Genomic DNA, 17,566 nt, shown 5'->3' with positions numbered 1-17,566 from the left:
GAGGGAGAGGGGAGAGGGAGAGGAGAGGAGAGGGAGAGGGAGAGAGAGGGAGAGGGAGAGGAGAGGGAGAGGGAGAGGGAGAGGGAGAGAGAGAGAGAGAGAGAGAGAGAGAGAGAGAGAGAGAGAGAGAAGCTAATCATTGGCCAAGTAACCACTGCGGAGACAATTTCAGAGGAAGCATTATGGAGAACAAGGTTTGAAAACAAAAACGGCCAAAATCCTCTTCTAGCTCTCCTTTTATGTGTGGTGTGGTTTAGTCATTTCAGTTGTATCTAACTCTTTGTGACCCCATTTTGAAGTTTTGTTGGTAAAGATACTGGTAAAGATACTGGAGTGGTCTGCCATTTCCTTCTCTAGCTCGTTTTATAGATGAGGAAACTGAGGCAAACAGGGTTAAGTGACTTGCTCACAGTTACATAGGTCGTAAGTAAGAAGACAAAAAATATTCACTTTGGAAACTCAATTAAATAGCACCTTTGTGGGAAAAAAAAGTAAATATCCAAATGTTTTTCTTCCTCCTGTGAATGTTGTCATCTTTCATCAGGGAACCTTAAATAAAAAACAAACTGAAAAACAAAACTGTGCTGCACTTGGAATTTGGTTTGTCTTCAAGAAAGCTCTCTTGGCTGCGGGGTACCTAGCTAACCAACAGGTAAATGTAATACTTCTTTTTGCTAACTCATCATCCTCCCAACCATTTGTTCTGAATCTAGTTGCCAAGATCTTTTAAAGTTCAAGTCCTGGAAAAGATCAAGCCTTCTCTACCAAGTTCAGTATCTGCTATACACAGAAAACAATCAGACTTAGCAGAGAATCACGTCCCTCAATTCATACTGTGGGAAGCTGTCTTATAGTGGAGAATAGTGAACTTGGGGTCAGAAGACTTGCGTGTGAATACCACCTCTGTCATTTACTTGCAGCGTAACCCTAGCAAATCACTTAATGTCTTTCAGCTTAGTTTCTTTGCATATAGGATGGAGCTAATAGTGCCTGCTAGCATATGTAACATGCACATTGGAAAACATCAAATAAATGAATTTGACACAAAGTCAGAGGGTTCCTTTTTTTGGAAGAAACACCAGGATAGGAAGTTTGTTTTTTAGGATGAAGAAAATTTGATATCCTGTTACTCTTTAAAATAGATAACATTTTTATAGGCTACCACCATAAGCAACTTCCAGTCCACTAATGTTTTGGTAAGGTTAAGTTTTATGTGCTTTCTTAGAAAAAATATATTCTGTATTTAGAAGCACTGAACACTTATACCATTGACAAAATCTAAAATATGAGATTTTCCAGATGCTTTTTGACAGATTATTATAGTATAAGTTGCACTGAATCCTACAAACCAGCATGTCCCTTCAAGGAAATCTAGTCTTTCAAAAGAGATTAGTCTAACCATTCACACCAGAAAGACCAAGTGGATGAAAAACAAATATTTCCTAAATAATGATACACAATTGGAGGACATTTCATTCATCATTGTGTGTATGTATGTATATGTATATATGTGTGTATATATCTATATCTATATCTTGCATGGGCGTTGCATATAAATAATGAATAAGATCCAGAACTGAATAGGAGATTGGGCCAGATCACAGTTAGGAAACTAGACAGACATCTCAATGATCCTGAGCTGCTCACTGTTTTATCGTTATTAATCACAGACCACAGACAGACTAAAAACTTCAGGTGACCCAAAAGGTGACATCAAGGTACATATAGTAAGTTGAAGAAGACTGTAGCATATTACTAAAGATGACTTAGGAGAAGCACTATAAAAATATCATTGAGGATGTGCATGAGCAGAACAAGAGGTAAGCCAGTTATTATTGAGAGTGAGAAGTAATGGATGGAGAGTCCAAATGATACAGTGATATCCTCTAAAAACTAGCTGAGAAAGAAGAAGCTCTCTACAAAGTAATTTGAATGAAGGGGCAGCTAGATGGCTCAGTGGATAGAGCACCGGCCCTGGATTCAGCAAGACCTGAGTCCAAATCTGGCCTCAAGCACATAACACTTACTAGCTGTGTGACCCGGGGCAAGTTACTTAACCCAATCAAGTCACTTAACCCCATTTCCTAGTCAAAAAAAAAAAGTAATTTGAATGAAAGATATTGACACAAGGAAACGAATTTGACTACATCCCACTGAGACTTAGTGTGATGAGACCTACAACTAGGAGAGGATTCTAAAAGGGTATGTCTTATTTAGAAGGAATAAGCTATGTGAAAGTTGGGGAGTGGGCATGAATGTACAGAATATAATTGTATATTTTAAAATATACTCATTGAAGAAATCTAGAAGGAAGAAACATGGAAGAAAACATTTAGGTGAAGACCAAATGAGTCAGAAACAAGCGTTAGATCATATTCAGACCACCTAGAAATGAAAAGGAAATAGATGAGAAATTTGGGGAAGGAATCACTGGCCTAGAGTGAAAGCAGAATGGAGATACTTACCGATATATCCTTGCCTTTAGGACAATATAATCTCTCTCTCTCAAAAAAAGTATGAACCAGTAAAGGGAACTTCCATTCTGAATCTGATTGTTACTAACAATAGAAGAAATGGTTACTGGGGTGGAAATAATGGAAATCTTGGATATTGTGAGCAGACTTTAAAGGACTCTTTCAGAGAAAGGATAGGTAATTTTACATGGACTAAAAGGCTACTGATGAAAACTGAGAAAACTCTCATGAATGAGATTGAGAACACAAAGTAAAACAATCGCAATGAGGAGGAAAAGCGGGAATTGTATAAAGAGACCAATGGAGATGCAGCGGGAAATCAACCATCTTATATCACAGTCTTTTTTAAAAAGACTGTGAACAAGATGTAAGATGAAGACAAATGTTAGGCATGATTCTTTAAGAATAGTGTTTGGAGTGCTAAAGTTAAGAATGACCTGTAGCTGTAAAAAATGTTAGGCAACAAAATGGGATTTTTAAAAAATCTGTATTGGGGGGTAAAAGATAATTATAGAACTGATATGGCTGCTACTGGTCAAGGTAATCAAAGTGGATTACCCAGGATAATGGGTAAGGAAGAGAGCTGCTTAACTCTTATTTTGATTCCATTTTTTTCTACCAAGGAAAATGTCTGAGAACTGGAAAGGAGAAATAAAAAATGACTAATAGAGATCTGATACCCAAGAGAGGTAGGGAAACTAAGAGAACACTTGGCTACCATTGATGAGTTCAGGTCACCAAGCCTAATATCCTTGGGCTTTGAACTGGCAGATCTAATGAAACATGGTAGTGATCTCTGCAAAACTGTGAAGAATGGAAGAGCCATATCAATGAATTAGAGAATTTATTACTAAAAATAATCTATAAACCATAAAGCCAGTGACTTCAATTCTTGACAAAATTATGCAGCATATTATTAAGGAGATGGCTAGAAAAGTGGTGTTCCCAAAGAGCTTCATTAAGAATAAGCCATACAGCTAGGTGGCACAGTAGATAGAGCTATCGGCCCTGGAGTCAGGAGGACCTGAGTTCAAATCCGACCTCAGACATATAACTCTCACTAGCTGTGTGACTCTGGGCAAGTCACTGAACCCCAATTGCCTTACCAAAAACAAAAAGAATAGGCCATAAAAAAAGAATAGGCCATTTCAGACGTTAAAAGCTATTAAGGGGTCCCCCAAACTTATCTTTTTGAGTTGCCATATTTTCCAGAAACACTGGACCTGGAGTATTCAGGAAGCCTTGAATGTGTCAAGGATGAAGCACCCCCCCCAGCTGACATAATTGGTTGTTTTTTTAAATTAATTTATTTTGATTTATCAACAATCACTTCCACATACTTTTGAGTTTAAAATTTTTCTCCCCCTTCATTCTCACCACCCTTCCCAAGACGGTGCACAATCTGATATAGGCTATACATATACATTCCTATTAAACATATTTTCACATTAGTGATGTTGTAAGTAAGAATTAGAATCAATAGGCGGAACCACCAGAAAGAGGAAACAATACTAAACAGAAGAGAAAAAAAAATAGAAAATGGTATGCTTCGATCTGCATTAAAATTCCATAGTTCTTTCTTTGGATGTGGATAACATTTTCCACCATGAGGCCTTTGGAGATGTCTTAGATCCTTGTATTGCTGGGAAGGATTGAGTTTATCAATATTAGTCATCACACAACGTGGCTGTTATTGTGTAAAACGTTCTCTTGGTTCTGCTCGCTTCACTTGGCATCAGACCACATAAGTCTTTCCAGGTTTTTCTGAAGTCAGCCTGTTCATCATTTCTTATAGCACAATAGTATTCCATTACATTCATATACCACAACTTGTTCAGCCATTTCCCAACTGATGGGCATTCTCTCAATTTCCAATTCTTTGCCACCACAAAAAGAGCTGCTATGAAAATTTTTGTACTTGTGGGTCCTTTTCCCATTTGTATGATCTGGGGATATAGCCCCAGAAGTGCTATTGCTGGGTCAAAGGGTACGCACATCTTTATAGCCCTTTGGGCATAGTTCCAAATTGTTCTCCAAAATGGTGGAATCATCTCACAACTCCACCAACAATGCATTAGTGTTCCAATTTTCCCACATCTTCTCCAACATTTATCGTTTTCCTGTTTTGTCATGTTGGCCATTCTGATAGGTGTGATGTGGTACCTCAGAGTTGTTTTGATTTGCATTTCTCTAATCAATAATGATTTAGAGCATTAGTCCTCTCCCTTTTGGGAGGGGCTACTATACCTTTCCCCTCCCAAGCCACAGCCCTTCCTGTTTTCTCCTCCTCTTCTATTATCATAAATATGCAAACTTCTGTAAGGACTGTGAACTCTTTGGGTTCCACATGCATGTTCATTTCTCTCGTAATAAACCTGATTTTCACATAAGCCTTGTGACATTGTGATTGTCTATTAATACAGACTAATTTCATTTCCTATTATAACATACTATTATAATAATTAGCTCATTTTAAGCTTAGAGGGCAACATAATGGCCCATAAGGTCCATCGGTTTCCTTCTCTTTAGTTTTAGGAAATTTATTTTAGATGAAAAGGTCCAAAATCTTCCTCGTTAGGAAAAATTTCTAACCGGTAGGTAGATGTTATCTACCTATCTGACAGTGTCCCTATCTATCTATAAATAAATGTAACATTATCCCCTGGACCCCTTTGTGGCAGAAACAAAAAAATTCAGTTTGCTTCAAACATTTGGGTAATGAAATTACAGCTTATATTGTGTCTCATGTTAGACACAGGGAGGAGAAAATGAGGAAAGAGATGCCCTTTTCTTGGGACTCTCTTTAGCCTTGGATCTTCCTTTCTGTGTGAACTACATTACCAAGGTCATTCCTCTATATGTCCTTTCTCTGCCACCGTTCAGTCCTACATTTGCTCGATGCCTGCTCCAACCTCTGGAATGCAGCTGTTTAGAATCTCTTCTTCCCCAATTCTGAGGTATTCTTCCCTTTTATAAAAATATTTAGGTCATGACTCACAATTAGTCTCTCACATGCAACGGCTTTGAGTGATTCAATGAGATGTACAGGCCCTGTTCACAATAAGATCTAATTGATTCAATTAAAAAAAAAAAAAGAGTTCATACCTAGTCAAGGCATCAGAGACAGAAAGGATGGTTTTGATCTTCTATTTATATATTTTTTTTGATAGTTTACTAGGCTGGTACAGTTAATCAGGAGAATGCTATAGATACAGTTTGCCTAGATTTTTATTGAAGGGTTTAACAAAGCTTCTCATGCTATTATATGAAAGATGTAGGCTAAATAACATCACAACCTATATCATATTATGGAATTGGGAGAAACCCCTCTCCCTGACCCAGAAAGTAATCATGTTCACCATCATCCCTGAATATGCTCCGTGGAGTGTTTTATGCTATTTTAGTTCTTAATTAAAGGCACAGATGGTATGCTTATCAAATTGGGTAGATAACAAAGTTGGGAAGGATAGGTAACAAATTGGAAAAGAGAGCCAGGATCCAAAAAAATCTTGACATGGACTAGAGGGGTTGAACAAAACATACATTTTTCAGACAAGTCAATGTGTGGTTTTGTTTTGTGCGGATACACTTGTTTTTATAAAAGAGGTCTTTTGAGGGGAAGGGGGCAGTCAGGGAGAGTCATGAGAGAGTAATATTGATACCAAAACCAAAAGCATGAAAAGAAAGAAAAGAGCATCTATAAATGGAAGAGAGAAGAAAGTTCAGAAGAGAACACAGTGTTAGAACGGCCATGTTAAATCTGAAGTATAAAAAAAAAAATCCCAACCACAACTTTATGTAGTAGAGATTCACGGTTGCATATACTACTGTTTTTTGAATAAGAAAATGCTGATGTTTCTCAAATTCAAAATGAAAAGGAACATTAAAAAAATCTTGACAGGTCAAAACACTGGGTTAAATCAGGTAAGATTAAATTTAACAGGGATAAATGTAAAGTAATATATTTCACCACCATAAGATGGAATAAGTATAATTAGGAACAGTTCATCTGAAAAGGACGTGGAGACTTTACTAGATTGAAAACTCAAAATGAATCAGTGTGAAATTAGCAGCAAAATGAAACAGTAATACAATCATAAACCACATTAAAACAAAAAGAAAAAGGGAAGAGGGTCCAGGACTTGAGAAGTCAAGAGTCCCACCGCATTCTAACCTGTTTGAATCACTTCTGGAACACTAGGTGCTATATTTTAGAAAGAACCATTGATTATCGAGAGAACGTCCAGAGCAGAGTCACTAGAATGATAAAGAGACTTGAGATATAAAGATCAGATAAAGCAACCAGAGATGGATAGCCTGAAGAAGAAAGGGGAGAGTAAGGAGTGGGAAGGGCACATCATAGCTATCTTCAAGTACTGAAAGGCTGTCACGTTTCAGGGGCACTTGACTCTGGAGGACAGAACACTAAATAGGGTTTGATGTGAGGAAAAGCTTGCTAACAATTAGAGCCACTCAAAAGTGGAATGGGCTGCCTAGGGAGGCAATGGGCTCCTCCTTTTAGTAAAGGGTCTTTAAGCAAAGAACAGACGATCACTCCTCGAGAATAGTGTAGATGGAATTCTTGTTGAGGTAGAAGTTAAACGAAGTAGAGTCCAAAGAACTTTCCAAGTCCGATATTTTGTGATTCCAATGCATTAGGGGAGTCTTCTGTGGAGCATTTATTGAAGCCCATGGCCTAGGACTACACTGAATGAGAAGGCTTGGAAGGCTTGTCGGCTGCACCAAGATAAGGAACAACGGCTACAAAGAGATCATGAATCCTTAGAGACAGTGAGAAAGCATGCCACTTCACAGGCTCCTAAAGCATTCTCTCACCTCTTCAAATGCCTTGTTCATTTCTGAAGCATGATGTGTTATTTTGCTTTATAAATACCCACCTCCAATCACAACCCATGGAAACTCTAGATAGAAAGAGAATTGACAGCATTTTTTCTATAGACATGTAGAAAAGGGATCACCTGACATGAGTTTTGAAAAGGAAACAAGTTTCCATGCTTGGCATATCCTCCAAGCAAAAAATCCCACAAGTTGGCAAAGTATAAGCAATATCGATTTAGGATGAAACAAAAGCGTTTTCTTAAATCAATAATTAAAGACATTGACATTTTTAAATTGCTACCTTTTCAGATAACTGATTCTCTTTTTTTTTTTAAACACAAGCATTGAGAGGAAGATAAACAATTTTTTAAAAATTTTAATGATTATCAAATTACTGTCCAGTCCAAGTTTGTAATTATGGAGGCAACTAGGTGGCACAGTGGGCAAAAGCACTGTACTTGAGGATTTAGATATTTGCTATTTGTTTGACTCTGGGCAAGTCACTTACCATCTTTTAGCCCCAGTTTCCTCATCTGTAAAACAAAGACTATTATTTTTATTATTAATAAATAGCAGATATCTCATAAGGTTGTTGTGAAAATCATTTGAAATAACATATGCATAGTGCTTTACAAACTTTAAAGCACTATATGCTAGATAGCACTGAATGTAGTTATTTTTATTGGTAGTGTTAGTATTAATATTTCGGAGAAGAAATAAAGTAGGAAGGACGTAGAATGCTCTAGACCAAATTTTAAAACTGGACATGGGATTAATTCAGGAGAGTTGCTTTAACTCTAAGATGAAACTATTGAATGTTTAAACTTTTTGCTCAGACCTGTCATTTGGAATAACTACTAGTGGACTGTTGGGTCATATTGATGAGATCTGTGTATTCAAAAAGGCCCCCAAAGACATCTGAGTGCTACAGACTGGTGATTTTCACTTCACTATCCATTAGGTTGATCAGCTCAGTAGCAAAAAAATCACTGAACATTTAAGCAAACATAATCTGGTAGGAAAAAAACAATGTGACTTTCATAAGAAGTCCAACTTTCCTAATGTTTTAGAGTTCTTCCACAAGGTAAATAAGCATGTGGATTAAGAAGAATGTGGATATAACTTACTGACTTTCAGAAAATACATTATAAAATTCCTCATTAAAGGTTATTCTACAAAACTGAGTTACCATGGGATTAGAGGTAATATTTAGTCATGGATAAGGAGCTGGGTTGGAGACAAAGGGAAAAATGCCCAAGTCTGTGAATGAGGAAGTGTTCAAAGGAAAGGAATTCACCAGAGATTGGTCTCAGGATGATTTTTATAAATAAAAATCGGTTGAAGGAACTGGGGGTATATATCTCAGAGGAGAGAAAGCTTAGAGGTAGAGGGAGAACACATCATAGCTTTAATGAAAAAATTTTTAAAGGATTTTCATGTAGGAGAAAAAGCAGACATATTTTATAGCTCCAATGGACAACACTAGGACTAATAATAATAATGATAGTAGCTGGCACTTATATAGCTTTTTAAAGTTTTCCAAAGCGCTTTGCAAATATTAACTCCCATTATTTTTGCAACAACCTTATGAGGAGGTACGTGCTACTGTTATGCCCATCTTATAGACAAAAACACGGAGGCAGACGGAGGTGAAGTGACTTACACAGTGTCACACAGCTAGGAAGTATCTAAGCTTGGATTTGAACTCAGTTCTTATTGACTTCAAGTCCAGCGCTCTATCCACAGTACCACATAACTGTCTCAATGAATAAAAATTACAGAGAGATAGATTTTGGCTATATATAAAAAATATTTCTTAACAATTGGAGCTGTTCAAAAGATAGGGTAGGCTGCTTCATAGTGAGTTTCCCAACAATTAGTTATTCAAGAAAGTTTTCAAAGTGAGAACTCGGGAAGACCTTAGCTTCAAAAAGCCAAGGTGTCCCACTGCATCCTGGGCCATCTCTAGTTGTCCTGATCTATATCTGGCACCTGGACCCAGCTGGCTTTGGAGGAGAAAGTGACTTTGCATGCCCTCCATCACTCAAATCCAATTCAATTGCAAGTCATGACATCATCTCTTTGATGTCATGGTCTTCTTCGAGAATGAAGGACAAACTACAACCCCATACACACACACACACACACACACACACACACACACACACACACACACATGATTCTTAATCAATCAATATTTATTAAATACCTACTTTGTGCCAGGCATCTTAAAAGGTGCTCTGGAAACAAAAGGCAAAAGTAATATAGACTTTGCCCTCATGGAGCTTATAGTCTATCAGGAGAAGATAATATATACATATAGAGGTAAATACAAGATTTTGGTGGGAAGAGCACCAGAATATGGTGGAGAGTAGAGAAGAAATCAAGAGGGACTTCTTGGAAATAGTGGTGTATTCACAGAGTCTCTAAGAGGTAGAGCTGATGAGCAAATGCATTCCAGGGATAGGCATAACCAGGACAAAGGCATGGAGATAGAAATGGAATTCCAGGGGAATTGTAGAAAGAATGTAATGCATCAGATGGGGGCTAGACCAAATGATCCCTAAGATTCCTACCAACTCTAAAGATCTATGATTTGAAATTATGTGGAAGATAGAGAACACAGCGCGATCTTTGGATGAAGAGCTTGAAGAGACCTGAGAGAAGGGCTTCTTAACTTCTGTTTGTTACAGACCCCTTTGGCAGGGTGTTCAACCTGTGGATCCATTTTCAGAAAAATGTTTTGAAATACAGAAAACTATATACGTAGGATCATGAAGGAAATCAATTACATTGAAATACAGTTGTCAAAACATTTTTTAAAAAAAGTTCACAGACCCAAGGTTGAGAACCCCTGACTTAGAAGGTGTTTAGTCCAGGGGTGGGAAACTTGCAGCCTTGAGCCCACACATGGCCTTCTAGGTCCTTGGTTGTGGCCTTTTGATTAAGTCCAAGTTTTACAGAACAAATCCTATCATTAAGGGGATTTGTTCCATTAAATTTGGATTCAGTCAAAGGGAAAGAGACCCAGAAGTCACAAAATTTTAGAGCTGGAAAAAACCTCAAGGATCACACAGACCAGAGGTTCTTAATATTTTTTGTGTGATTAAACCCTTTTGTCAATCTGGTGAAACCTATAGATGGTTTCTCAGAATAAGGCTTTTTTAAAAAAAATTGTAATTGAAGGAAATGCTAAATTTCAGTTAGACGTTAATGAAAATAAAGATGTAATTTTTTTCCCATCTGAGTTCATGGACTCCTCAGTGGTCTATAGACCCCAGATTAGGAACCCCAATTTAGATGAAGAAATGATGTCAGTTTCCTAAGCTATGGTGTCTAGAATTGAACACAGTACCCTTAGACTTGGCTCTTTGCCCAAAGCCACACAGCCTATTTTATGGCAAAGTCTGAATCAGAACTGCTGGCCTCGGACTGGGGGGGGGGGCGGGGCGGGGTGATTAGATTATTTTTGAATGTTTTAAATGATGAGGCCAACAGGATGCTGGTCAACCTCAAGAACGAAACAGAAAGTTATCTCTTACCCTTGTACACACATTCCAACATTTCAGGGATCTATGATTTCATCAGCATGGATCAGAAGGATTTAAGAGTTGTCCTAAAGCCAACCTGATAAGGATGCCTTAGCTATCCTCAGCCTCCTGGACAACAGGCTTACTGTCCATTCCTGGACAAGTCCTTAATCTTTCCAGCTTGGTAGGCCCTTTCAGAGCTTGGGCTGTACAGACTGAGTCTTCAAGAAGCCAGGGTCACATTCATGCCACAGTGGTGCATAGAAGGAGGACCTCAGTGGATGTACAAGTATGGATATCTGTCCAAAAAGGCATGTGAGATACAGCATGTTATTCTGAACCACCAACCTCAGAATGGCAGACTGCATGAAGATCCATTAAAATGGTCAAAGGAATGAAAGAGCTTTTAAAGGCTAAAGTTAGGCATCATCAGTGGCAGAGGCTGAGGGCAGGATATGATCCAAGGTTATAAAATTATGATACATATTAAGAGGATGTGGACTCCGTTCAGAACAAAAAGCACCCCTTGAAGCTTGAAAGAGGGCAATAGAGGAAGCGCTATTTTATAACAGGGCCAGTAAATTGATGAAATTATTACCATCCCCCAAAGGTAATGAAAGGTAAAAACAGGTTAGTCATGGAGCCATCAGACATAAGGCCTCCAAGCGACCTTTGACCATCTCATGACCTAAATCCTTCATTTTAAAGATGTGGAAACTGAGGCCCAGAGAAGTGAGATAACGCCTCCAAGTTAGTGCAGCATGTCACTAAGTTAGTGAGCTTGTCAGTGACAGAGCCAGGATTAGAACACGGATCACCTGATGCCAAGTCCAAAAGAAGTTCTTAGATGACAAATAAGCATCTAAGGGGGATTTGGGAAGACATCCTTGATCTCAGACATCATGTCTACTCCCAAACCATCATTTCTTAAGAGACAGAATCTCTAATCTGGCATGACATGTATTACATTCTTAAGACCTAAAACAACTCACATTTAGAGAATGTTTTGAGATTTACAATTTAAACTTTATTGATGCTTTTTTCTTTGTAATCTCACTGTCACTACTCATTTCCCATAATAGAATTCTCCCTTGTAACAAATACTTTTAGTCATGCAAAATGAAGAGATGCATTGTGAAGTGCAGACCATGTCTGCACTAGCCTTATTCTGCAACTCTAAGCTACCACTTGATAAGAGGTTTGAGGCAAGCTTCCCCATCAGGCACAATATGCTTTCTCTACAACAACCCTGCCAAGCATGACAGAATGGAAAGAACCCTGGACATGAGGTCAGAGGTTGTGGATTCCAATCCTGACTGTGCTATTTACTAAAACTGGACTAGTCACTTTAAACCCTCTCTCTAGGTCTCAATTTCATCATCTGTGAAATGAGATGGTGCATTAGGTAACTGTTTAAAAGTTCCTTTTAGCTTTGAAACTCATGATCCTTAAGATAATGTTGTTTATAAGAATTATCTCTATTTTACAGATGAGGAAATTGAGATCTAGAGAAATTAGGCAATTTGTCTAGGGTCATAGTGAATAAGCATCCAAGCACTAGTCTTGTAGTACTGGCTGTAAGGTAATTTTCTTAGTCCCTTGTTAAATCATGGAATTTCCCAAGCTTGAGAGATGCACAGGGGTAATCTAGTCCACTCCATGCTGGAAGCAGGTATGCCTTAGACCAGAGATGTCAAACTCAGGGCTGCAAATGCCCCCAGATCAAAATGTGATAGAGAAATGTTTAACAAAGTAACATACAACACAACATAGATAATGCTAATTTGTGGTTTCCTAAGTCAGTATGTGATCAGCAGGGATCCAATTTCTATTTGAGTCTGACACCACTGGACACTACTATGGCCTAGACAACATTCAAAGAAATGGGCATATTCAGCCCCTGACTGAACACCCACAATTCTCACTAACTCCAGAGCCAGAAAATGGTGGAAGTAGGGGAGAAGAGTAGGAAAATGGTGCATTGTCAGATCCTAAAGTCTGAAATTCCTTTCAACAGACACTCTGCTTCCTCCCCATGCAACCCCTTAAGAGTCATCAGTCTGTAGAATAACTTTGAATGAAGAAGTTTCGAAAACCACTTGGCTTTAACCATCCATGTAAAATCTTACACTTGGGTTGAAAACAATCAATTCAACAAGTACCAAATGGGGATGGCATGGTTAGATAGCAATTGATCTGAAAAATACCTGAGGGTTTTGGTAGACCACAAGCTCAATATGAATCATTAGTGTGATACAGCTATCACGCTAATCAAAAAAAGCCAATGTGATGTTAAACTACATAGAGAACCAGAGATGACAGGAATAAGAGAGTGTACGATATTAGAAGTATTGCCTAAGTTCTGCAGCCAAAGTTTTGGAAAGACAATGAATTGATAAAATATAGGCTATAGAGAAAAAGTCAACAAGAACAGTGAAAGGTCTTGAACCTATGCTATACTAGGATCAGTAGAATTAACCGAAGCTTTCTGGTCTGCAGAAGAGAAGAGACTAGGGGAGATGCTAGCTTTAAGTACTCAAAAGACTAGCATTGTGGAACAAGGATTATTCTTGTTCTTCAGTCCTGTTGTATTTTTCTTGGCAGAGATACTGGAGTGGTTTGCCATTTCCTTCTCTAGCTCATTTTGCAGATGAGGAAACTGAGGCAAACAGGGTTAAATGGCTTGCCCAAGGTCACACCGATAACAAGCATCTGAAGCCAGATTTGAACTCAGGAAGATGAGTCTTCCTGACTCTTGGCCTGGAGCGCTATTCACTACACCACCTACCTGCCCAGAAGAAGGATTGGAAGGCAAAATTGTGGACAACAGGTAAGAGTTGCAAAGAAGAAAAAGCTTTCTAACAATTAAAGGTAACCAAAAGGGGAAACTGAGTAGGTAGTAATGGACTCCCCCTCAGTGAGGGTCTCCAAGCAATGGCTGGAGGGGCTACTTGTCTGGCATGTTGCAGATGGGATCCTTTTTCCACATGTGGGTTAAGCTTGATGGCTCCTGAAATCTTCCAACTGTGAATTCCTGGGATAACAAAATCAAGGACATCTCGAGACCCTTCACAGTCATCACCCTGTACTGTTCCACATTTACAGATCACAAGAATTTTTTTGTTACAAATGTTGCCAACAACACTTTTGACTAACATGTTCTATACAGCATCTTGAAGGAAGTTAACTATAGAAATATCAATTATTATTAATTTTTTTAAACTTAAAATGAAAGAATGCAGGATCAAGCAATGAGCCTAAAGATTATCTTGTCCAGCCTCTTCATTTTACCCATCAGGGAACTGAGGCCCAGAGACGTGAGATGACCTGCCCAGAGTCACACAACTGAGCAGAGGCTGCTCAGCCTCCAAAGCCAGCTCTGTACTGTGCCTCTCTGCTTTTCTAATGCTTTGTGTTCAACTCACAAACAAAAAAAAATTTTTTAAGTGTGTAATTTTCAGTTTTATTCTACCAAAGCAATTCAGACAAGTAAATACTATTTTGGGGACTGAAAGAGGAAGTCATATCTTTAAGCACCTTTTTACTTGATGCTAAAGGTAACATTCTTCTTTTAAGCTCCAATTACACCACTGATTACCCACAGCAAAAGGACAACAGAATCTAACCCTAACTCTACTCTTCTAAAGAAATCCTAGTGATTATCTTTCTTTGGCGAAGGCACAACATGTTTGTGATACAGTAGTACTTGGGGATCAGAAGATATGGGACTGAATCTCTGCTTATCCACCTTTCTCAGGAGGCCTTTCCTGGTCTCTCCCCCCACCCTCCCAATTGCTCCTGCCTTCTCATCTGAGGTTGTTTTGTATCTGCTTCCTATATGCCTTGAATATTTTAACCACCCCTGCCTCCCTCCAGGAGAAGGGGGGAAAATTGTTTCTTTCAGTACAGATAAATTATATACAACAAGAACATTTCACAAGCATCTTAGAACATTTCCATGATAAACATATTTAGCAATCCACCCTACAATTCCTATTTTTTAAAATTATGATGAAAACAGCTCACCCAAACTTGCCAAAGATACTTACATATATCAATGATAGATAATAGGGTGACAATAAGGACTTTTAATTTTCCTTCCTCAACCTTCTATACCAAGCTTCTCTGAATGGCTAGGAATAACCTTCAAGAGAAAAATACCCAACAAGATGACAGATTTTAGTTTCCTCACACCCTGCCCAAGTAAGAGGTAGGGAGGACAGCAAGCGATCAACTCATCTGCCAGGTTATGCAGCCAGAGCCCTGTCTTGCCTTTAACAAGTGACTCTCATGTAAGGTTTTGGCACCAAGATTCATCATTAGACCGGCTGGCGTTTCCTGTGGGTGCCCCTCTTGCCTCTACCGCTGGCCAGCAATGATTTCAAATTTCAGAAGTTGGGAGGGGAGAGAAATGTACCCCAACTCCTTCAGGGACTTGTGTGTGTCTTTCCCAGATACATGCCCTTTACCCTTCTTTCCATGTTCTCTCCCCTTGTTGGGTTATATATAGGATGGCAATCAGGAACCCAACGAAGGAGAAGCTAACGGCTTGAACTATCTTCCTCACACATCCTACAGACTGGCAGCTGCGAGTCACACCTGGATGCCACAACTAGCACTGCCTCTCGCTCCCCTTCTCTCCCTCCCTCCCTCCCCTCTTCTCCCTGGGTCACGTTTGCTGTTGCTACAGGGAGGGAGGGGTGAGAAGACCCCAGGATGCCCACAGCCCGAGGCAGAGGCATCCAAAAAGCAGCAGAAAGTTCCACCAACGTCTCAGCGTTGTAGGCGCTGGCAAGAAAGGGCAAAGGAAAGGATTCCCCCACCCACCAAAGCACGCACGTAAGGGTCTAGAAGAGTTACTCTGCACTCCGGGTAATGCAAGCAGTTAAGGAGCGTGGGTGGAAAAGCAGAAGCCCTCCGGGCGCACGGAGCCACGGCTACCCTTTCCAGGGCTGTGGGGGCTTCCTCGTCTTTCCCGCGCCCACGGGGAGGGAAAGCAGGATGCAGCTGGGCGCCGTTACCCGCGGGAGCGCAGCGAGTCCCAGTCCCGTCCCATGCCGAGGCACCCAGTCTTCTCCAGTCCCTTCCTTCCCAGGCTCGGAGCCCCAACTCACCGCCTCTCACTCCGATCGCCAGGTACGCCACCAGCGGAGCAGCGGCGGCGGCAGCAGCAGCAGCAGCCGCTGGGTCCTGCGAGGGCGGGGAGAAGACGGAAGAAGAGAAAAAAAGCAGGAGGAGGAGAGAAGTACGAGGAGGAGGAAAGAAAGGGGAAGGAGGAGAAGGGGAAAGGAGGCGGCCGCGGGGAAGGCGCTATCGCCACAAAGCTCTCTTTATAGTCCCGGACCACGGCTCCGAGAGCTGCTCCTTCAGCCCGGGCTTTATCAAGCAGATGGAGCGGGCTGCGCACAGAGCAGACCGCGAGCCCCGTGCAGCTCAACCCCCCCCGCCCCCTTCCTTCCTGCCTCTTCCTCCCGCCCCCCCCCAGTCTGCTGGAGCCCTCTCGGACCGCGGCCCCTCCTCCCAGTCGGGCCCCCGCCTCCTCCTCCTCACCCTCCTCCTCCTTCCCCTTCTCCTCCTTCCCCACTCGCACACTGAGCTGCTCCCCCCACCCACCCCCGCCAAGATTTCGTTGGGGTTGGCACCTACCTCTGAGGTGCAACCCCAGGGCTGGGACAGATCCCGGAGCACGTGGAGTGGGCTCGATAGGGTTCAGTCTCAACAGAAAGTGAGAGGGTGGGGAGAAAGGGGACAACACGGGTCAGTTCGAGGTTTGTTCCTTTGGGACAACTATGTACCAACTGGAGGAGGGGGAAGTATTTCTGCTCTTTCCTTTCCGAACTTGAAGGCTGCCATACATAGCCTGTGCCCAAAAGGCTATAATGATCCTAGTAGCTACGGACCTACCAGCCTACTTGGCCCTGATGATGGCTCCTGTGATGAAAACCAAGGCCAGGAAGCATTGGACAAAATTCAGGGCCCAGCTCTTGACTCTGTAACTGTCCACACGGGATCCACCAGGGTTTCCTCTACCCCAAAAGGACCATGGTTGCTTGTCTACCTAAGAAAATCCAGAGTATTCTAGATTGGGGAGCGGGGTGTGGAGGGCACACACAAGCAGATCCCCTACCTGGGGAAGGAATGTATGGGTCCTGGGGATCAGTCACAAAGTTCTGTCCCAATCCCCATCAGAATTACCAGGACCTTACATGTTTACCTTAGATTCCAAAGGAAGAATGAGGTCTCTTTGGACATTTCTTACCAGTGGTTCAGTTTGTCCATAGACCAGAATTAGAAATCTCATCATATCCATAACTCTACTGTTTTCAGAATCAAGTTAAAAGCTTTCCCTCTAAAGAATGAAGATTTACATGTGAATCCACTGACTAATAATTAGAAAATCTTGGGTGATGTCTCCTTTTTAGTCATTTAAGAAATATTTTCTTAAGCGCTTATAGTGTTCAGGGCACTGTGATAGGCACCAGGTTGGGGATAGTGTACAAATAAGTCTAAGGCATGCACCTGGCCCTTCAAAGAGCTTCCAGTCTATTTAAGGAAATAACCTGAGTAACAAATGATGAGTGATTCTTTAAGTCACATCAAATGTCAGTCTCAAGGCTTTATAGTCACACACATGCACATACACATGCATGCATACATGCAAATGAGCACACATACATATTTATCCAGACCTCTTATTTCATGTGGATAGCATACTCCAGGTGA

The 17,566-nt window shown here is 40.6% G+C and overlaps 1 protein-coding gene across 2 annotated transcripts in view; it reads right to left on the bottom strand.

The window, feature by feature from the left end:
- SERPINE2 (serpin family E member 2) overlaps positions 1-16,579 on the bottom strand; it is a 76,325-nt gene extending 59,746 nt beyond the window's left edge. Inside the window, exon 1 of one of the 2 annotated variants that reach the window (XM_078147608.1) lies at positions 16,490-16,579. The gene's annotated coding sequence lies outside the window, so the exon portion shown is untranslated. Of the gene's footprint in view, positions 1-15,957; positions 16,048-16,489 lie in introns of those variants that run through there. The other variant, XM_078147607.1, reaches the window with a different exon arrangement.
- Between the last annotated feature and the right edge of the window lie 987 nt (positions 16,580-17,566).

Source organism: Phascolarctos cinereus, unplaced genomic scaffold (genome assembly GCF_003287225.1).
Source record: "Phascolarctos cinereus isolate Bilbo 61053 unplaced genomic scaffold, phaCin_HiC Scaffold_7;HRSCAF=346, whole genome shotgun sequence".
Classification (NCBI taxonomy): Eukaryota; Metazoa; Chordata; class Mammalia; order Diprotodontia; family Phascolarctidae; genus Phascolarctos; species Phascolarctos cinereus.
Note: the sequence above shows the minus strand (reverse complement) of the source record. Positions and strands in the feature narration are given on the sequence as shown.